Source organism: Sturnus vulgaris, chromosome 1, assembly GCF_052056855.1.
Source record: "Sturnus vulgaris isolate bStuVul1 chromosome 1, bStuVul1.hap1, whole genome shotgun sequence".
Taxonomy (NCBI): domain Eukaryota; kingdom Metazoa; phylum Chordata; class Aves; order Passeriformes; family Sturnidae; genus Sturnus; species Sturnus vulgaris.
In genome coordinates, this window is record NC_142243.1 from 37,379,491 (window position 1) to 37,402,269 (window position 22,779).

Here is a 22,779-nt window from a genome sequence, read left to right on the forward strand (position 1 = left end):
CTGATACTTCTTCTTTGTGATCTGGATGAAAACAGTAATTGCAGAAACATTTGAATTTTTAAAAAACATGTTACTGAACTTTTTTTAAAGAATTGTCAGTAATTTTTGGACTCAAATTTGAGAGCTGGCTCATGAATCCCGTGCTGGAGTGATAATATTTGTATTTTTTTGGCACCAGATACTTGTTCCTATTGCTTTCAACTATTTTCAGGCAGGAAAATAAAATATTTGTGCTGTTTCTGATAATCAGCCTGATCCTGCACACTTTCTTAACTGAGATATTGCTGAGGATAATCTTGTTACCCTTTCAAACGCCATGAGAAATGTCCCAGTAAATGCCTTTGCAAAAAATGAGGCAGTCTGTCCACAAACATGGAGGTATTCCCATATTGGCTTGCACTTGGTTTATGGTCTTCATAGTTTTTCTTCCTGCAATCCTGATCATTAGCACTAGAAAAATGAGCTATACTACGATTCAGTCTAATTACTGTGTTTTAACACATTTTAAGTAAGAGTAGGGCTGTTTAAAACCATGTCAGCAGGTTGCACACTAATGGAAATATAACTCTTTTTTACGCTTTATCACTTGTATTACTGTCCACTCAAACCCTTCTTCATCATGTCCTATATACCTCACCTTTTCATGAGCAGCCTCCTCTCAGTCCATCAGCCATTGTGACTATAATAGTATCAATGTTAATTTTTTAGCCATGAATTCCCTTGCCTTGTTTGCCCTCAACTTTAGGGTTACTTTGTCACATCTTTCCAAACTGGGGGAAAAAAAATTAATAAATGCTTTTCTTTGTTTTAAAGCTTGTTTTGTTTTGTTCTGCTATAGATCAGTAAGTGTATCATTCCAACTCCTAAAAGGTCCAGGTAATACAGAGACCTGCAAGAGAATACCTGCTGTGGTTTTACTTTGCATGCCTGAAAGAAAGGGCTTTTCCTTCCAGCACATTCCCTGCATTTCTGTAGGAGGCTCATTTTCCAATTGCAACTTCTGTTGGGATTCATGTCCCCACCATTCTTTTACAGAGACATGCAGTCATCAGCCTGACATCTCTGGGTCTCCAGTTGCATCAGGGGGGTTGTGGTTGGGTAGATGAAATGATCTTGGCCTCATGAAAATCAATATGATTGCAACTGAGATTTTTTTTTTTTCATTTCAGAGAATCTCATTGGTCTGAATTCTCTTTTGATCCTGAGATGAAACTGGCTAAGAAAACTCGGCCTGGCTTTTCAAAGATGTGAACAACTGGACAGAAATGGTGACCAGGAATCACTTGGTGATGGACCTCACATGGTTCATATCACTCTTAAGCTCTCCCTGGCACTTAATTTATAAAAAACCCAAAACAAACAACAACTCAAACAAAAAAAAATCTTCATTTAAGTCTGATGTTTTTCCAAAACAGTGTGTTGCCATGTAAATCTACGGGCCCAATGAGAGTTACACGGGCTGCCTATGTAGCATAGCTGTGTGGAGACACCACAGTCCCCATGGACTGTCAGCCACAGAGCTAAAAATGTGATTAACCCTGGCATGGCATCTCATGTACAAAAAAAAGTATATTTGTTTTGGTGGTTTTGGTGGAATATCTGTGACCCCTTTTATTCCTTATTACTCTTGATATTTTACCTCCTGATGCCGAGGGATGTCAGAGTATAAAAATAAGTTTCTTTTGTGTGCTGGATATAAACAGAATCAACTTAAATGTGCCTTTCACTCTCACAGACCCAACAAAAAGTCCCTTATGGTTTAGCTTTATCAGGTGTGTTAACTTTACCCAAGACTCATGGTGCTGACAACTGTATGATTCATGAAGAAGCATACCATCATGAACCGCAAGGAGTAGAATTTAGATGTGGCTTGAAATATAAGACAGAAATTGAATGTAATAATGAAAAGCATTTGATTTTCCCATAAAAGTGGCAGATACAAGGTCAGCAAGTGAAATAAGAATATGTGTACTAACATTAGTGGTTCAGTCAGGCTTCCAATCCAAAGTTTTCATTCAGAGGCTTGTGACTCATTTATAAATATTTACCAAGGTGGCAAAACTGCCACTGAGGAGCTTGGGAGGTTTCTCTAAACAAACATTCTATCAGAAGAATAGGTGTTTCATCTTGAAGCTTTGTGAAATGATGTGGGAAATTTCTGCTCTGGGTTGGAGTATCCTAATGCAAAACATTTGTAAGACTGCAAAACAACAAATGCAGAAATGGACAGTTTTGAATTTAGTTCATCTTGGTTTTTCTTCAAACCGAGCTTGGATCAAGACAGATTTCAAAGAAGAAAATAACCAGTTTTCAAATACTTAAGAATAATTTAAGCACAATTCTACTTAAAGCCATCTATCTTGAAAATGGTCCAGTCCAGAGCTAACAAGGACATGTCTGTACCACCACTTTCAGCTTTCTAACTAGTTAAGCCCTGAATTTTCAGGAAAAAATATATGCATTATAATAAATCTCAGAAGCATTATTTCACTTGGGATCACGTTTGGGAGAACTGCATGTCCTCAGAAGTATAGTCACATTAGTAGTAGTTCATTAAATGGTTCTAACCTTTTGAAGCGTGTTAAGTCTGTAGTATCTATCCATGTGAGGTAAAATTGCAGACTGAAAAACTTATAGATGTCTGATAGTACAGAAGTTACTGTTGCTATAAATCAGTCTTTTCTGTGGTTAAATGATAGGGTGGAGAAGGGTGAGGGTGAAGCAAGTAACTATCTCTCCTCTCCATCTAATTTGAAGGAACATTAAAGGGTGAATGAGAAAAGGGTTTTCTTAATTTTAATTTTACCGCAGCTCCACAACTCTGTGTTTAGCTCCTTCTTTTTTTTTTTTTTTTTTTTTTTTTTTTACTTTTCTCGTAAAACTGGCCTTCATTGAAAGAATATGTATAGTGTAAGATACTGCCTTTCCAGAGGCAGCATGTTCCTAGACTGAAGAAGCAGGATTTCCAAGCAGTGTCAGTTGCTGTTTGGGAGCAGAATCCTGGCTCTCTCTGCTCTATCTCCCATATGTTGGCTGCTCATGTTGTAGGACACTAATGAACTCTAATAGATCTTAATGATAAGGAAGTTCTGCTAAAACCAAAAGTATATACAGGACAGCACCACTTCTCAGCAGGAAAACAATCAGAAGTTATGTGCAAATGGCCACTGGCAGATGCTTGTAAGAGATTGATGACTTTTCTTTCTTTTTTTTTCTTTTCTTTTTTTTTTTTTTTTCCTAGCAGTTCTTGGTGGCTTCCTAATTTAGATGACAAAATGTAAATGAAAATGAGTCCTTAAAGGTAGGATCCACAATCTTCACTTTTATAGAACAGTGCATGGCTAAAGTCTCTGAATATTAAAAAGGTGAATATTAAAAAGGTTTTATTTACGTGTCTCTTTTTGGGAAGCTGTAAGAGTGTTATCTGATTTACCATGACCTGTGAAATTGCACCCAGGAACTGCCTAAACTTTTTTTTTCTTTTTTTCCTCCATGACTGTATATTTATTATTTAACTGCTGTGAAACATTTGGTCAACTAGTAAGATCATATTTACATTCCAGCAGTTATATGTGGCCTCAATCAAAGACCAGGGCTAGATCACGGGCATTTTTACAAATTGCTTTGGTTTTGTTACATTTATGGGAAAGGAGATTATTCTGACCCAGCAAGTTTACAAAGTCTACATCAGGATACAACAAGGTGCTGGGGCAGATGAATAAGCAGTAAATGTCTAAAGAGGAAAACTAGGAGGAGGAGAAAAGCATATTTTTTCCATAAGAAATAGTAATTTCCACTCTTTACCTGTTTGGTCACTGTTTCTTCTGGTATATAGATTCCAGGATAGATTATTTGCAAGTGAATGAGTCCTCCATCCTGCAAAGACCTGCACAGGTGACTAAATCCATACACTTGCTTTAGAGGATTGAAGCTTCAGGGTTTTACACTTTTGTAACTTCAGCCTCATGTTTGATTCTGTCTTTTGATTACCTTCTTGTCTAATGTCATAATGACAAAATGGCAATCAGGCACTTCTGCTTTTATATTTACAGTAACTTTGAGTGATGATATGGGGACTCACACAGGAAAGCATAACTTACTTTGAACCTCCTACCTTTTCCTCATGCATGGCTTAAAATAACTAAGCACAGTTATCAGACTCTTGTCAGGACTTGTAACTTGTCTGCAATAACAAGGTTAACCAGCAATAGCTGTCTGTGCTCTGTGGTTGCATGCCAGTAAAACACTGACAAATTGAAAACTGTAATGAGAATAAACACATTATGAATATACCGAGCACATTGACACTTTTACATTAGAAACTGCGGTCATGGTAAGTTGCCTTGTCCTGACCAACCCCTGCTGTTTGAAATAGGGCCCCATTTTAAACTTATCATGTGCTCTAAAACAGTGGTAATAAACGTGTCCCCATGTGCCATAACCCTAGGTTTTCAAGACGCGGTTTAAAATGATTTGCCTGCTTGGTGTATTCCTACTTCCCTCAGTAAACAAGATTGAAAGTTAATAACAGGAATGGTTTCATAAATGAAAACATAAATTGTCACAGAGCTGAATAGACTTATAATTTATTGGCAATCAGAATTTTCAAGCAATAATTGTTCTATTATTTTTGTTTGGGCTTCTTTTAGAATTTGCTTTTTCCCCTGCAGTTATGATTTGGCACGTGTAGATTAATAAAAGATTCACTGAAAATAATTTTTCAGCACTGAATTCTCTTAAAATGTGCTCAGTGACGTTCTGTAAATCACGCAGAGGATTCTACGGACAGAAGTGTCACTTCCTGGCTGGTATATGGCACATACACAGGTGGTGAGGACGCAAAGGATGTGTTATACTACATCAGGACTGAGAGCTGCAGGCCTGAATTTGGCTCTGTAGCAGCGGAGGGAGCGGGGCGCTTTGTGTCCCGTGGCCGTGCGCGGTGCCGGGAGCGCGGCGCAGCGCAGCTCCCTCCCCGCCGGGGCGGTGGGCAGCCCTGGCACGGGCAGCGCATCTCCCGGCAAGCAGGTGTGCCGCGGGCAGGAGCGAGCCACGTTGGCAGCGCTGCGCGGGGAAGTTTGTGCCGTGGCTGCCAGCGCTGGCTGGAGCACTCGTTATCTTTCCGCTTTATGTGTGAGCCTTCTCGATGATTGTGTAATTTCACCCCGCTTCCTGCCCCTCTAACAGGTGAGGTTTGGCCAGTAGGGGAAATGTGATGCAAGAGAGGAATGGCAGGGTAGGAAGGAAACTTTGGACCCTGGAGTAATTCAGGTAACCCAGGGTGATGCTGCCAGTGGCTGGAAAAGGAAGGAAGTGCTTTTGAGCCTCCAAAGCTCTTTGTGTTGTGGAAGATCTGCTCCCAGCTGAGCCTTGGCATCCGTGCAGGACCTGACAGGCTGCCTTGTGGGTGTCCTAGGCACCCCAAGAACTACGGTAGCCTTTGTTGTCGCTCAGATTTGGGGAGCAGGATGTCAAAAAGGCAAAGGAAGGAGGTGGGGTTGTAGACCTATTATCCTTCTTTATCAGCCTGTGGAGCTGGGCCAGTACCTGAGGGAACAACGTGGCGTGTGATTGCTCACCTCCCATGAAGAGAGGGTGCATGCCTTGAGACTGTAGCTGGGTGGTTTTACTATCCTGCCAAAAATTCAGAAATTTCCCTCTTTGTATCAGGATTAAACAAGTGTTCTAAGGCAACTCTGGAGAAGCCAGTAATGTATAGGCTATTAGGACACTCACATGGAAGATAAAGACCCATGCTTCAAGCCCTGATTTTCCTTCATTCTAATCGAACATTTGAACCTGCCAAAGCCCATGTACAACATATGCCCCCTTTTCACCATCCTAGCATTTTTTTCAAGGGTGGGATTTTCCCCACCTCTCTGCACAAGTATCACCTCCACCCTGTGTGAATTTAAATTAAGTGCAATCCACAGTCATACAGAGGCCAGGCAGAAGAGGTGAGATACAGCAGCCTGGATTAAGACAGCCTGAAGCTGCAGGCTTCAACCTCAGGCAGAGTTTTTCCATTGCCTCACTTCAATAAAGTTCCCTCCTGGAGAAGGGCTGGAGTCAGCAGAGGGAAAAGGACTCCAGCATTCCATGACAGTGGACTCAATCTCATCTTAGTTTTGGTGGCAGAAGTGATAGGTCATTAACATTGAGGAGAGGATGTGAATTTCCAAGGGTGAATGGACAAGGCCACCTGTCTGCTTAAATACTTTCTGAGGGCTGTAATCATGTTCTCTAACTTCAGCACCCTGAATTAACTGATGCAGGTGTCTACATCTTCCTGGGGGTTACAAAGAGAAATTAGGCCCTCAGATCAGTTTCCTGAAGGCAGAAGATACCCTCCTGTCACCTGTCTGGCCTGCAGCTGCTGCAGCAGAAGGGCACCGCTCTACTGTGGTGTCTCCTGTACTGTTACACCTATCAGCCTTGGGCTAATATCTTGGCTACCCTAACTTATTCCATGAACTTGATGCCTAATTTGGAAGAAAGCAATTGAATCCTGAGCTCCTACTTTTAATTACCTTGAATTTCAACTGGTCTAGGTGTCTAAAGTAAAACATGCCTATATATAACAATCTCCTCCCTCATTGGGGTCTGTGCAGATTAGAGCCCTAATCTTGCAGTCCTGGTACCCTTGAGAAGAGAACAAACTTGGTTTGGAAAACTCACACAGGTTCTCCCATCAACATTAGGCTCTGCTGGCAGAGGTCAGATGGCAGGACTTACACCATGTTTCCATTCAACCTCTTCTTAATCTCTTGTTATTTTCTCATCTCTCCCTAGTGACTGATGACTAGACTCATCTGTGATTCTGGGCAAATGCTTACATTAATGCAGTTTCTCAGATCACCTTCATATTTGGCTTCTTCAATAGAAATATTCTATTTGCTTTTATCCCCAATCAACAGACTTAAATGCTTTTCATTTCTGTAATTTACAGATTCAGATGGCATTGAACTGGCTCTTGGAAAATACTAAATGAAGTAGATAAAAGTGTTGAAGCAACAGTATTCATTTACTCATTTTTCCGTCCTAAGGTGTTAACTACAGAAATGATGCTCTAGAATAATTTTCTTTTGAGTGAGCTGAGGTTTGAGCTTTTACCCTAGGAACAACATTCCTAAGAAGACTAAATTGTTTTAACTACCAGCTCTGTCAGGTCATCTGCCATATTGATGTGTTTGGCACACATGTAATCTTTGTTGCTGCTAAAGAAAGCCTTCCCAGTGTTTCTCTGCTTTTCTACAGCGCTGCCTTTGGCTACTCTTAGTAGCCAAGCTAAGGGTAAACCTATGCTGCAGACATCAGCATCGCATGGAGCTACGCAATAATGCAGAGCTTTGTGCAGGTTAATCTATCCTGCCAAACAGACTTTGGCTGAACTAGCCAATAGCCACCATCTCCTATTCAATTTTATATGATTTAGTCCAAAACAAACTGTCAGTCACAGCAGGGGCTGTGTTACTAAACTATCAGTGCACTGTCAAGGAAAAAATGCTTCAGGTGCATGGCAAAGTGGTACCCACTCAGTGCTTTGCTATAATTACATAGATGTAACTAACAAGGGAAAAGGTGTTGTAAATTTTTTCATCCATTCTTTCGCTGTTCTCTTGTCTTTCTCCAAACAATGGTCAGAAAAGGCCTGCAACCGAGATAAAAATAACAAGTGTTAAAATTCAATATTTAGAAGAAATAAACACCAGTAAACCAAAATGAAAATTGACCCTTTTAGATTGCCCCTTTAACTGATGTTTTCTTCCCAACATTTAGGATTATATTAGCATTTTGAAAAGATTTTTGATAAATATGGATGTGGGAAAGAAATACTGCAAAGGTATCTACCACATATAGCTTAGTAAAACCGTGTGCGTATTCATGTCAGAAGGAGAAATATATTACCTGGCACCAAGGCAAAGAGCTTGCAGAAGATACGAGTGCTCTAATCTGAGTTCAAAATTTTTTTGATTTAAATATTGTTTTGTTCATGTTAGATTAGGTCTGAGAAGTTATGGCTGAGAACAAGACCCTAATGAATATGCAAAGAATAAAATGACACTCTAAAGAAAAAAAATATTATTGGAGCTCAGAAATAAATGATTTTGAAATGGCACTAACATTCAAAAGTTATATTTCTGTTCCAGAAAAGGCTGAACTGTCATAATCTGAACCATCTCATTACTATATTGCATGGTAGATAAGCCTTTCTCTGCTACTCCTTTACTCAAAGCTGTGGTAAGCTTACAAAATTTTGTGCAATATAGAAAGGTTCAGTAAATCTGGGTTTATTTTCTGTTTTGTAAAATACAGAGAATCACTCTTCTCCTAAAATTTCTCTAAAAAATAATGGATGTTTTCCCACCACTGTTTTTTTTTTGTAGCCAAACAAGTCCCAGCTACCTACCGTGTGGGAGGAGAGAATCTAAAATGTAAACAGGTTAATACTACACCATGCCATCTGGTAGTGATGAAGCTGAAAGAAAGAGATGGTTGGAAAGATGCTGATGAAAGGTTGCTTCAACTCAAGCAGAGGAGAGAAAGTTGTTCAAGTAAGTGAGTGAAACGGAGAAGCAGATGAGAAAATTATGCGGAAACCTCCTGAGCAGCAGGAATCAAAATGAAATTTCCTTGAATAAGTGTATTTTAACTGTGCTCTCTAGTCCAGGAAACTAAGCAGACTGAAAGCAGAAAGTTGCAGCATTCAGGTAAAGGGCCAAATCCCCCTTTTGAGACTACACTTTCAATCAGACTACCTTTAATGATTTTTTCTCTGATCATCTTGTCTTTCACAGACAATTCTTTAAGTGTTCTAGCATAAACAGCATAATTTTCACATGTATTTTGTGAAAGTAACAGAATTAAAATATAGTGCAAGTTATACAAATAATTTAGGGACAAAATGCCACTGCGATATTGATATATAATGCCACCTACCAACTCTTCTCTTTTGCATGACTTTGAGCACTGGTTTTAAAAAGTTATTCCTGCATACCATTTAGACAGACATTGATTATTAGGCAATTTGCTTATTCTCTTGTTCACTGCTTCACTTGTATGAAATGCATACTCTTCCATTTCTATTATTTAGCATTTTTTCATCAATCTTTTTTAAATAGGCAAAGACAGCTTTAGCAAGCAGCAGTAATATGTAAGTGGGATAAATTTATCTTTCAAAAGCTTCCACTTGGTCTTGCATGTTTTCTTGTTATTAAGGTTAGATCTCACTCTCTTTCTCTTTTTAAAATACCCAGTATTGCATTTTTAGATATCCTGCCAATCTAGTTTTAACTTTAGGGTGTCAGTTTTTACTTTTCACTCAAAATTCAATTCATTTGTTCGCCATGAACTTGAAATTATCTTCATAATGCTTAGTCCCTTCTGGCTGTAAAAAAAAAAAATAAAAAAAAAAATCTATGAATTGATAAAAGGATGATGCACTGCTTTATAATGCTTAACAATAGTGTTTCTCTGATAACACAATTAATCATTTCTGTCTTATTTATTTTAAATAAAATAAGCATTAAAATTAGTCTCCAAGAGCTCTGCTAGAGTTATACTTCATTCGGAGATTTCTAAAGGATTATTTTTACTTGGATCATTTCAAGGATCTGGTTTATTTCACAGCCCAACTTCTAGTTGTGTCAGCATGACCAGGGGGAGGCAAACTGTGAAGTGGGGAGTGGGAAGGAGGAAATAGAAAGTTTCTTCCCTGCCAACTCCTCTGTATCATTTTGCATCACTCCCTAATTTTTTCTGCACCTGAAGCCTTTAAGTCCAAAACAAGCACTGCTTCTCATAAAATGACCAGCTGAATAGGCGGGGCAGGTTAGAGCCTGGAGTCTACTTGCATGAACCTTTCTGCAGTGAGGATGCAGTCTCTAGCACGAGCTTCTTCCCAAGCCTCCCCACACATCCACAAGGTCAGATAAAATTTTCCTGTGGTTACTGGGAACAAATCACAAGATAGCCAGCTCATAACACTTTAACTAATATTTTCTATATAACTTTTACCCGTAAGAGCAAGGAGGAAAGAAAAACCTTCGGTTTTGCGTTGTTTTGCAATGTGGTTCTCAGGAAAGCAAGTTTAATCTAAGTCGTCAGGTATTGGTCATCAAGACTAATTTTGATATGGCCTCAGAGTTTCCATCTCTGAAAGATACTGATTTAATCATTATTTTCCCTTCACAAACAGTTGGAGGATAAATTTTACAGTAAAACCTCTAAGAGTGGCCTAACCAATGACATTATTCAGCAATACTGATGAGCATCACAGAAGCCACCTCTGATGCAGATGAAAATGTTTGCTTGTGGCTCATACTTTTTGCACATAGTGGACACGAAGAGATGGCTGTTACACTGCCTTTTTCTTCAGTTGTTTCTTTTTTTTTTTTTTTTTAATTGTATACATGGCTTGGTATACGTAAAGTACTCTTAATGCAACTGTTTATGGGCAGCACAGGAGAAAAAGAACTTTTCGGAAAGAGACAGCACCAAATGTATATTCTGTGAAAGAAACCACAAACTTGTTGGCATTTAAAGAACCTGTAGGATAGCTTTAAATTAAGCTGCAAAACTTGGAGAAACTTTAATTAATCAAGTGCTGATGACACTTGAAACTTCTTGCAGCAACTAGGGAATCACACTAGGGAAAACGATGCTGCCTTTGTGTTTCTCAGTGAAAAGAACATGTAAATATGGACATAGTTCATTACTTTTAAAAGGAAGACTATCAATTACTTTTAACAACTAAATAGTTCCTCACAAATACAGAAAGTTCAGGTTTTGGTTTTTTTTTAATTTGCTGCCAGCACTTCTGAGCCTACAGTTTTTCAGCCTCTTTAAATCAATGGAGAAGCTAACAGACATTTGTTTTTTTGAAAAAAAAAATTCCTCGTGTTGTATAACTACCACAGTTTTCATTTAAAATCGGGTAGTTGTGAGTATTTCTTTACTATTACCTCCTTTTTGTTTGACTCCTTCCTTACGTAAATGTCAGTAATTAAATGTTGCAATGGTATTACTGTCCACTGCAATGCTGAGAAGTGCTGGTGTACACGACCTAATCATTTTCCAAACCTAGTGGTTGTGATTCACCTCAAAAATTATTCAGAGAGTTTTCCCATAACGCATTTCACAAGCTTGCAGCATTATCCTGATAGCAGCAAAACCAGCTAGATCTGTCCTGCTTCCTATTGTTATGGCAAACACATATGATATATATATATAGATACACTGTCTGATATTTCCAGCGTAGGTGAAATAAGTGGGTCAAACTGGATCCACGTTCTCCTGGCAGGTGAGGTACATTGTGCTAAATGATCTGCATTGACTAACAACTGACAACACAGGGATGTGGGCATGGGGCATATCATGGAGAATATTATTTACTTCCTACATGCCCAAAAGACAGGGGGAAAGACATGTTAGGAACCTTAGTTTCCCAGAACAGGCTTTTGGGAATGTGAGTTTAACACCACCAAACACATGTCCAGCCCAAGAAACATAGGAGACAGGTAGACATGAGGATACAGATGCATGCTGGTCGTGGTAAGATCAGGCTGTGACTGAGCTGCTCCTGACAGTGCATCACTTCTCTTCCTCATAAAACTGACAAGCTCTTCTCTGATGCATGCTGTTGCAAGCATCTTTTTTATTCCTTGCAGACACTAAAATTATGCCGTGTCTTTTCCAGTGATTATCATTCTTCAGCAACAATAGCTGAAATTTTATCCTGAACATATATGTGTAAAAATGTGGTTTATAATGATTTTACACCATGCTTCTATAAAATATGCTATATTAAGGTTGTGGTACTAATGACATTCCTGTTCTTTGCCCTTTTTCATTCTTGGATGTCTGAAACTACAGCTTGACCCCTAGACTTCTGAGGTGTGTGAGAGTCTTCCCTTGGCATCAGGAGACTTTGGACCAGTTGTGTCAGTTCTTCAAGAGAAAGACCCTATCCTTTGAATTTATCAGTGCTCAGTAAAAAAGTGAGTTTGCTGGGTGAGGGACAGATGGTTCATGTGAGTTCATAACTGTTCTCAACTACACAGTGGAGACCTTGCTCAAATGGTGGTTCTATGAATACGACAAAATAGTAAGTGAAATTCAAACTTTGAAACTATGCAATTAATTTCTATTCTGGAGAACTAAGAGACTCCAAAAAGAATGAGTTCTCAAGTACTGAGGTGACCAACATTTCTAAAATACACCAGCATGCAAGCTTTTGCTGAGTAAACTATAAACTCCCACGCTATTGCAGAATGACTGTCAGTTCCTGCCTCATAACATCTGAACACCATTTTTTTCAAAGAGTTAATCAAAGTACACCACCAAGAATAAGTAATTCCAAGAAGTGCCATCAACGAACTCACTTGAACCCAGCTGAGCTGCTGCCCTACAACTTCAATCAAATGCACCACTTATGCCAAGCACTGTCCCATTCCTCTCTGTCCATCACACCTCTCTGGAGCAACTGTCACAGGTATAGAAAAGTCTAGAGAAAGATTGACACCAAAAATGTAGTATTCCTGTCTCAATGTGCTAATCTTGTTTTTACTTTTACTAACAGTGGCTGGTATACAGTTTGGCAGTTTTTTGTTCCTGGCTTGATTTTAGATCACCTATGGCTAAGGGACATAAATATTACAATGAAATAGCAGTTTTGGTTTGTTTATTTATAACACCTCCCTTTTTTCCTGGACTTTTTAAATTAAGTGAAAATTTCTCTGCCCACAGACAAGCTGTAGTAACTTTCAATGGGAAAGTAACTTTCTGTCAATAGTTTTTTGCATTTCTTCTCTTAAAAAAACCCATGTTATGAAAAAAGCTGCAAACCTCACAATTGCTTTAAAGGAGAGGAAATTGTAATTGATTCCTACGACAGAGAAAAAATTCTTTGATATTTGCACTATTCACAAGGAATTCATTAGTGAAACAACAGCACATCCTGTGAAGCACACCCCAACACTGCCAAAGCTTTTTATAGTAAAATAGACCAAGGGTGAAGGATTTGTGTAAGGGGACAAGAACGTAACTCATACATTAATCAGTGATTGTGAATCAAAATTATTCTGGGTAATTAAGTAACTCTGAAGGTGTTTAAATACACTAAAAAGAAAAAAAGCTAAGACAGTATAAAATACCTTTGGCCTAAAGAAATCATAGATCACACGAATTTACGCTTGAATTCAGCCCAAACCACTGCTTAAGGTACAGTTCTGGGTAAACCTACAAAGCCAACTACTACAGGCTCTCAGATTGTTGAATGTTTTAATTAAGGGGATTCTGTCAAAGTATTTCTCACTATTAGGAGAATATTGTATACAAAACAACTAGAATGGGTGAACTCATTTTACCTCATTACAAGCCCATTCAAAGACCACTTCTAATCATGAAATATTATTAGCTTCTTGTTCTTTTCAGAAGATGATGAACATGGAATAATACCTAATGATAAAATAAGGGAAACAAAGAGAAGAAAGCAGCATAGGAAAAGAAATATCAACACTGTGTGAAGAATTAATTTGATAATATGGACAGAAGAAAGGAAATACTAGTAATAGTAAACACTAGTGAAGGAATACTAGTAATAGCTTCTATTCATGGTCTAAAGAAATATCTGGCAAATTAGGTAGCTGTGTGAGGTTTTTTTACCTACCTGCTAAGTTATGGTACAGTTCCAATTCCTATGTGAGGGGGAAAAAAAAGGGTTTAGGTTACATCAAAGAAATGTCTGCAAAGTCAAGCTAGCTCTTCAAAACATGTAGTCCACAAGAATAATATAAGGTGTTCACAGACATCAAATTTGCTCAAGGCTAATGATAATTCTTATGAAATGCAAACTGAAATTTGTTTGCCTACCAAAACAAGGCCTTTTTCCTATCCCCCTTTCCATTCACAGATGCCAGTATGTGTTGGCTTGTTATTGTAGTTTATGAATGTTGGCCTTTATTTCTGTGAAATAAATGTTATCAACTTCATTTGACAAAATGTAAAATTATATGTAAAGCTGACAGACTTGGAAAAAGTAATAGAAATTAAAAGGAGATAAACATAGCTTTAGGAATATGTGTTCTCTCGAACAGTTCTTTTACTCTGAAGGGGTACATAATTATACCAAGCCATATGTGTGTCTTTTTTTTTTCTTTAATAAATATTCCTGAAACTGGACAAGTGCTAATAGCACCACTCAGAAGAATGACATCTATCATCCAGAAAGTTCTCATTATAGCTTACTTTATCAGTTCAATGATGAAAAAAAAAAAAAGCTATAAATCAGAATCTCTAACTAATGTTTTAGCTGAATTTAAAATAATATTCTAAAGTCTGACCATAAAAATGTGGAATTAGGCTACACAGCCACACAAGATGTCACTTCTCCTTTACCTGGAGATCTACATGATGAATTATACTGTTCCCACACAGCAGAGGACAGGTGGAATTTGAATGATACACCCCATAGTATATATATCATATAATATAAACATTCCATAGGTTCTGGGTTTTAGTATTCTGGAATCAAGATTTCTTATGCCAACTGGTAGCTCTTTATGTTCTTCATTGGTCTTTTAATAACAAGATATTTGATCTTTCTGTCTAATTGCTCTCGTGTTAATAATTATGCAGGATTAGGAAAGCTCTAATTCTTAACCGTGCATATGGGAGGATGTATAGTTATGACATCCCTGTAAAATCTTGGTGAGAAAGACATGACCCAGGGCAGCGAGGAAACTCTCCCAGCAGAGCTGACAAGCTGGGCACAGTGCCATGCTGATGTAGCTGCCCTGTGCCAGCTTGCTGTGCCAGCATGGGTGGCCACCACCCCTCAGAGCCAGAAATCTGCCCCTGAACCCCTTGTCTGAGGGTGGCAGGGGACTTTCTAGCTCTAGTGATTTTATGGGTTCCATTTAAACTATATCAAGAGTATGCCACAGTCTTTTACTTACTTGCTGTCTCAGGCAGGGAAGCTGATTTTTTAGGTGTCAGACTAAGGCTCCATGGGGCTTTGCAGGACTCCCTGAGAGTCACCAAGCAGGGACTTCAAATCTATGTCTTTGTATTACACACAGAAATTATAGGAATGTTTTTTTCTGTGACTCTGATGGTTCCACAGTGGTGGAAACCAGCAGACATATCATCTTGGAAAAGCTGGCTGAAGAACACTGCCATTCTGCTTACTCCAACAGCTCAGTGAGGCAATACAATGGCTACAAATCTTTTGAGGACAATCACCCTATTTTCATTTTCAAAGCATTTCTTCAGGTTGGGCTACTTCAGCTACTGTTTTACGAAGCAGCTCCACAAAAACTTGCACAAGCATGACGTAGGGGCAGAGACTGATACAGAGGTAGGAACATGTCAGACCCACTTTGTTTCCAATCATATGTTGGAATAACAAGATCTTGTTGTTCTTGTTTAGCCACACTGGCTATTGCACAGGGCAATTTGGAAATGGAGGAGGAAGGAGAAACTTAATTTCTTTGCCTTCTCCCCGATTGCATAGGAAGCTGAAGTTCCTGGTAGGAAGATTCTGCTCCTCCCTGAGTCTCATGGCCAGTGACATGGCTGTACAGCAGGCATGGCTTTTAGAAATAAAGTTTGTCCCTTGTGTGGAAGACCATGTCCATTTTAGCTGATTATGGAAGGACGGACATAAATGTCAAAATAGTTTGAGCAATCAGCTTCTTCAGTCTTGTTCCTGTTTGAAGATAAGGGGTCTGGGGGACTCCTATGTTAGCCCTGTGTGTGTGAAGGAAGCCATTTCTACACCCCTGTGCTTGAAAAACAGGTCTGACAGGGTACTGGCCTGCGATGCTCTGGAACAGCATGAGGCATAATTTCCTAATTTCCCATTTCCTTATGCTTTTGATTCACTAAGTAAAAAACAGGGCTGCAAGCACTAGTGTACATGGGAGTGAGTTGGTTTCTGTTTCCTTCCTGCAGGCTGCTCAGGCGTTCATGTGCTGGCCCCACCGTGAGGAAAGACACACAGCAAGAGTGGAGGGAGCACCAGGTGCTGCTCTTCTTGTCCCATTCCTCGTAACCCCTCCTCATGCCCACTGGTTAGAAAAAATAAAATGAACCACACACGCACAAAACCAAAACAAAAAAACAAAAGAAACCCCAAACAAAACAAAAAAAAACCAAAAAACCATCCAGCCTGGTCAAGTCCTTTCAGCAGATTAAACCCTTTTTGACTGAGCCATTCTTGAGTTGTTATTTGAACTGCACTAAGTTTTGGGCCCCTCACTTTAAAAAGGACATTGAAGTGCTGGAGTGTGCCCAGAGAAGGGCAACAAGGCTCATAAAAGGTCTAGAATATGTTTTATGAGGAAAAGCTGAGGGAGCTGGGGTTGTTTACCCTGGAAGAGGCTCGAGAGGAACCTGAGCCCTCTCTACAACTCCCTGGAAGGAGAATGTAGCGAGGTGAGGCTTGGTCTCCTCTACTGTGACTGCAGTGAGAGGACGAGAGGAAATGGCCTTCAGCTGAGACAGGGGGGACTCAGATTAGGTATTAGAAGAAGATTTTTCACTGTTAGGGAGGTCACGCACTGTAATAGGTTGCCCGGGGAGGTTGCACAGTCACCATCCCTGGAGGGGTTTAAGAGGCATTTGGGTCTGGTGCTGGGTGTGGTTTAGGGGTTAACCCTGGTTCAGTGGTTTAGGAGTTACAGTGTTAGTGCTGGACTGATAGTTGGACTGGATGACCTTAATGGTCTCTTCCAACCCTGATGATTCTATGATTTGTCAGGGCAGTCAGTACTAACTCTCCATGCAAAATACACTCTTTTTTTCATACCTTTGTACTGTTCATCATAAGACGTATTTCACAGAACAGTTTTCTTTTCACCAGAATGGTCTTTCCCAAGCTGATCCTTTCTTTTCTCCCTCCACAGCAGCAGAAAGGGATGGTGCAAGGATGGGACTTGTGAGAGCTGTCTCCTGCCTCTCGTCTCAAGCAGGCTGTGACTGCTCCCTAATACGAGTACTCGAATCGTCCCAAGTGCTTCACCTGAGGACAGTCATTACCATTTTCCACTCCAGTAGAAGATATTTCTGCCACTGTGCTCTGCCTGCCCCTCCGTGTTCCAGCTACAACAGCCAATGTGGGCTTGCACCAGCACTGCTCTTGCCAGAACCACAGAAGCGTTCGGGCAACGCTCTCAGGCACATGGCGTGATTCTTTGGGACGTCCTGTGCAGAGATAAGGGCTGGACTCGCTGATGCGTGCGGGTCCCTTCTAGCTCAGGCCATGCTGTGATTCTGTGCTCAGCTGAGGGCGAGCGCGGCGCCGGCAGGCCCCGAACGGTACCGGGGTGGGCGGGGAAGCCGGAGCGGGCACAGGGCACGGCTCAGGGCTCAGGGCTCAGCACGGCTCAGAGCCCAGCACAGCTCAGGGCTCAGGGCTCAGGGCTCAGCACGGCTCGGGGCTCAGCACGGCTCCCCGGGAAGGAGGAGCGCGGGGCCGAGGGCGGCTGGCTGGCTGGCTGCCGTTCCCGGGGCAGGCCACGAGGTGGCTCCGCGCGGGTGACCCGGCGCCCTCAGAGCCCGCGGGGCCGCGCCGGCTGGGAGCACAGGATCCGCGTTTCTCGTTCTGTCACATTTCACAGGAGCTTGCTCATCGCCGGCTCTGCCGGAGGACAGGCACACCCCTCCGGCAGAGCTGAGAGCTGTGCTTGGAAAAAAGCAGGAGGCGGCCTGAGCTGCCCGGGGAGGACTCGGGGCTGGCCCTGGGAGGTCACTGGCGGCCGCCGCCCTCCCCTCGCCTGCCCCGTAGGAGCGGCGAAGCGGGCAGCTGGTTTCCACCGTATGGGTGGGTGCCTGCAACTTATTTAGAAAATAAATATCTACCGGTAGGAGATGATTAGACTCCTCAGTAGGTAAAGGCGAAAGAGACGTTGCAAAGACTTTCAGGGCTTTAAAAGTTGGAATAGAAGTTTTTGTGGTTTTTTTTTTTCCTCCTTTCCCCACTCCTTTGAGGTGGGCTATTTCTATGAAGAAAATTCTGCTCACAGTACAAAAGGGGGATGTCAGGGGGTTTGACTGTCATTGAGGTTGAAATGAACTTTGTCACCCTGTTTAAATATTTAAGTCTCCTGACACAGGCAAATACATCACGAAGTGCTAAAAAATATATTTAAAAATACAGCTGCCTTTGAGATGAAGCATTTCTATTCCCACCGTATCAGTTAATTTGCTCAAGCAACGCTGAGGTACAGAGTATGGCAAAAAGCTGCGAACTGAATAGGAAGCTCCATTATTTGAATGCCTGTGCATTTGAAAGGGTCACATTTTGTTTTATGCTTTTTTGGCCACTTTGTTGATTTAACTAATTTCCAAGAGATAAAACATCTTATCAAGATGCACATGTATCAGTTTTCTTTCTGCATGCAGTCATACTATGGCTTATGGGAATAAGTAGCTTATTACAGCTACCTTCAGTAGTTGTAGTTTTATTATACTTTCATATTGTTTTGCATACTGGTAATATTTAGGGGATTTTTTAAACTTTCTCTTAACAGTCTTACTTTCCCTGCACACATACAATGTTTCCATTTTTTATATCATTATTTTGGCTGTATAAAAGTGCTAATTTAACTCAGAAGTCATAAAATGTTCTTCAAACCTTGCTTTGTAACATGTCTTTGCTTTGGATGCAACACTGAGAGGTAATGAATGTACTTTAAAATAAAAGTGGAGGGGTTTTTTAGATTGACTTTGATAAAGTAACGTGAAGACTGTAATGTGGTTCAGGGCAGAAACCAGTTTTATGTTGGTGCACTTCATCTGAGACGATCTCAAAGGCCAATGGGCAACTTCCTGGGCAACTCTGAGTGTGCAAGGCTAAAGCTGGAGGCACTTGGGTGAGTGGGAGCTCTCAGTCGTAATTTAAAGTGTTGTCTCAAAAGCAAACCATATGCACCATGTTGACAGCAGACAGTCTCTTTAGTTTCATCCCTTCACATGGAGGTGGAGGGACTCATGATCAACACGCTGCTTTCATCTCCTGTGCGCCACAAAAGTAACTCTCTGAGAGGCTGAAACTGGGGATTGCCATGAAAAAGACTTGAAGGAGCTGAAGGAGACCAGCTCATAGTGGAAATGATACCATAACAGGTAGAAGAGCTCAGCATGAACAACAAACCTCCATTTTGCTGGTGGTTTCTCCAACTCTGGTCCCATGCCAGTTTGATTTTGGTGGGCTTAGCTGATAACACAAACATCTTCCAACCTCCAAGTGTGTAAAGGATACTACCAAATCCTATAGCTGATGATAATTGAAGCGTTTATACATCCTTATAGGTTGCTTTTTATATTTCTTGAAGACAGAAAAATATTCAAGATAGATTGTTCACAAACATTTTGAGTAAATCCTTCCATATCTAAAGGAGAAGACTACTCTGTGCCCTATCCTTACAACTTTTCAGTTGTTTTCAGAACAACTGAAAAGTGCAGACCATATGCAGCACCTGCTGGGATAAATAGGGGCTGAAAGTTCTCCTAGGTATAGAAAAAATAACCATTCTGCTTTCCTTACTATCGTTCTTTTTTGAGTCTGAAACTATATAAACTATATATCACATATTGACATTTATGTCCTTCAGCGGTGTGACATCACTTGTCACTTAATGCAAATTTGTCCAAGTCAAGTGTCTGAAATCTGAGCTCCTAGTTACAAAGAAATGTAGTCTTACTGACTGACTCATTTTTTTTTTTGCTCTTATGTTCAAGCTTGCTGAAAATGAATATGCGACTAGGAATTAAGACAGTTACAACCTACATAAGGGGTTTTAAGCAAACGGTGCAAACTCTACAAATCTATGTCCAGATCCCATCTGCTCTCAGTCACAAAAGTACTCAGTGTATAAATGAGCCCTTCCAACGAGCACAGTGGGATGGGGATTCCTTCAGCTAATGTGTTTGACCTGTGGTTGGCCTATGGATGTGCACCCACATGTGAGCAGTGTGGACACTATCTGCCTGACAAGGTATATATACAGGATAAACACATTGGCCTGGTGTTTTAAGCAATTTAAAGATAAGTTTTGGGTATATTTTTTAAAGCTTTAACTTTTGTGAAGAAAGCAATTAGCATTTTTAGTCTGTCACTCTTGCAACGACATTTCTTTGTCCATCCATCTGGCTTGCTTTGGTTTCAGGCTGTTTTGTTGTGAAAGTTTCTTTAGGGATACACCATGGGATATATGTTGTGGGATATGAGGTGAAATATATGTTGTGTTTGACGTGATGACTCCGTGGTCCTCCTGTGCATACCAGAAGTGAATTCCTTTCTAATTATGCACACCAGCTGCTGTCCAAGTCCTGTCTCCTGCACTAACATGTTACTGCATTGAGAGAAACACTTTGTTCACATCTGGAGAGTAACAGATACAATGAGTCATGATTGCAGAAGACAAATCCTAAGCATATTTCAGACTAGTTATATATGTGGATTTGAAAGTGGAGGTTAAAATCTTAAATAATACCTTGTCTTCCACAGGATGCCAGTAGAGGAAATGAAGTAATGGTGTGATGTCTTCTCAGCAAAGAGGCTGTTCTCATGTAAATCAACTTGAGATTAGCTGTTGTAAACTTGGATACTTGGGTTATACTTGGGAATTTTGGTCACCAAATATGTATAGATTACTCTAACCACAGAAGAGAGCATTTTTGAAAACAAGGATGAGTTGTGCAAGGAGAGAAGTGTAAGAGGGAAGTCTGAGTCTAGGCCTGTCTGCAGTGATCTCAGAAGAGATGTGGAAAGAGAAACGTTGTGTGGGTAATGGTGATGTCTACAAACTCCTCTGATAAGGAACGTGATCACTTCTATGTCTCTGCATGGATGATCAGAATTAAAACAGAGGGAACATTTGGGAGAGGGCAGATGTGAGTAGCTCAGTTAGGAGGATAGCAAAAAAGGAACTAGGAAAATATGATGAGTGGTCTTCAAATCAGAAAAAGGTAAAAATAAAAGTGTTAGGTCAAATTCTTTTGAGTCATGCATGGTTTGTTTGATTTCCTGTATTTATTTTGTATTTATTAGAACAAAAATAAGGTAAAAAAGTAGAAATTGTGTACTGAGCTCATGAATCCTTATATATAAAACAGCTGAAAGCTGGGTAGGTGTTCTCAAACCCTAGATTTGCAACTGTGATGGACACTCATACAACATGAAAAAAAGTTTTTATTTTCGGCTGTGGTCACTGATGTAGATAAGAGTGTGTGTATGTGAACATCTGTGTGTTTGGTGAGTATATAAGTAAAATAACATACAGTGAGTTTACCTCAAATTTTCATGAAATTGTCACCTAGCTTTGCACAGCAAATGTATGTGTGAACAGAGTTAAAAGGGAACAAAACCCCCTTAAGTTGTTTTACTTCATTGTTATCGAAATCTTTTGCACTCAAACAGCAAAGAGCATTATTTATTGAACTTTGGATATATGGGGGGGTTATAACATATCTTCTTGTAGGTCAGTTGCAGAAATCACACCTGCAGATATTCCAATTTCTGTCCAATTGCAATTCCGACAATTCACACTATCATAACATTTTATATTTTTTATTGTAAAAGGGAAAAGGTGGAAAGATTTGACAACGCAATTTAAAGAATGTATTTGGACTAAGTTATAGACCTAGAGTATTTGAACCACTGTTTGCACACCACTGAGAACATTATGCCTCCTTTTAGATAATAGTGATTTTATCCTCAAAAACAAATTATGATGATGGGACCTGTGTACTGTCCAGTATGATGATATGGAAAAGAGTATCAAGTAAGTTATTCCCCTTTTGATTTGATCCTCAGACAGGGGAAATTCAATCAGAATTGTTCAGTCAGTGACCATGGGGATGTGGTGAGATTTTTGGGGATGAACAAGGTGAGAAGATGTGCACGTCTATATCTGTTTCAGAGTGCCTGAGCAAGTACAGAAAATCCAGGATACCATTCTTATGGAAAAAAATAAGTAAAAGGTCTATTCTTAAGAAAACCCAGCAGCAATGGTATCTGTTTGGACTTAGGAAAACTAAGTAAGGAGCATAGGACTGGCTTCATTCATAATCTGAGTCAAGATTTTATCAGTGGCATTGTCTGATGGGTGAGAATGCATTTCACATCATGGACAACATGGGAGATCCTGTGTGGCTCCATGACAATGGAGACTTGGTGGCTTTACTTGGCCCTGAGATACCTGTCTTGGTAGGAATTTTGCCTTCCATCAGTACAAGATCAGTTTCTATAATTGTGCTCCTTTCCTAAGGAAAACTGACTTTGTTCTTTATGTAGCTTTGGAATACCAATATGTTAGCCAGAATGCTTCATACCATTTTCTACAGGAAAAGTGCATGGAACTGAGGAAAATGACGCTATTGACTTTGGCTAAGTGATCCTTTGTCACAAACGTGAAGTTTCACCAGAAAAATCACAAAGCAAAAATATACTGACCTTTCACAAAATGAAGCCTGTATTTGGGTAAGAAAAGGCAGAAAAATTTCAGAAGTAGTTTGGCTTGAGGCAGTCATGGTTACAAGCATAGATGAGTTGTGAGGTTCAGCACTGACTGCAGTCAGTGCAAGCAAATCTCACACCACAGGGGCTAAGATGAGAAGTAGGCCCAAAGAAGCTCATGTCCTGGTTCAGCATGTTCCAGCTTTAACAGCTTCAGGGGCAGCATCCCACTTCAGGATTCCCACCTTGAAAGTTAATATTTCTGCTGGATTTCTGGGTGCTGAGTAAGCAGATGGCCTGTCTTCTTCTTTCCCATC

The 22,779-nt window shown here is 40.2% G+C and overlaps 1 long non-coding RNA gene across 3 annotated transcripts in view; it reads left to right on the top strand.

The window, feature by feature from the left end:
• The window catches only part of LOC148225161 (uncharacterized), a 36,229-nt gene extending 17,591 nt beyond the window's left edge, over positions 1-18,638 (top strand). Inside the window, exons 2-6 of one of the 3 annotated variants that reach the window (XR_015803330.1) lie at positions 1,170-1,303; positions 3,245-3,301; positions 8,388-8,555; positions 15,955-16,024; positions 16,908-17,325. This is a non-coding gene — a long non-coding RNA (uncharacterized LOC148225161). Of the gene's footprint in view, positions 1-1,169; positions 1,304-3,241; positions 3,302-8,387; positions 8,556-15,954; positions 16,025-16,907 lie in introns of all 3 variants that reach the window. The other 2 variants (XR_015803329.1, XR_015803328.1) reach the window with 2 other exon arrangements.
• The last annotated feature ends 4,141 nt before the right edge of the window (positions 18,639-22,779 follow it).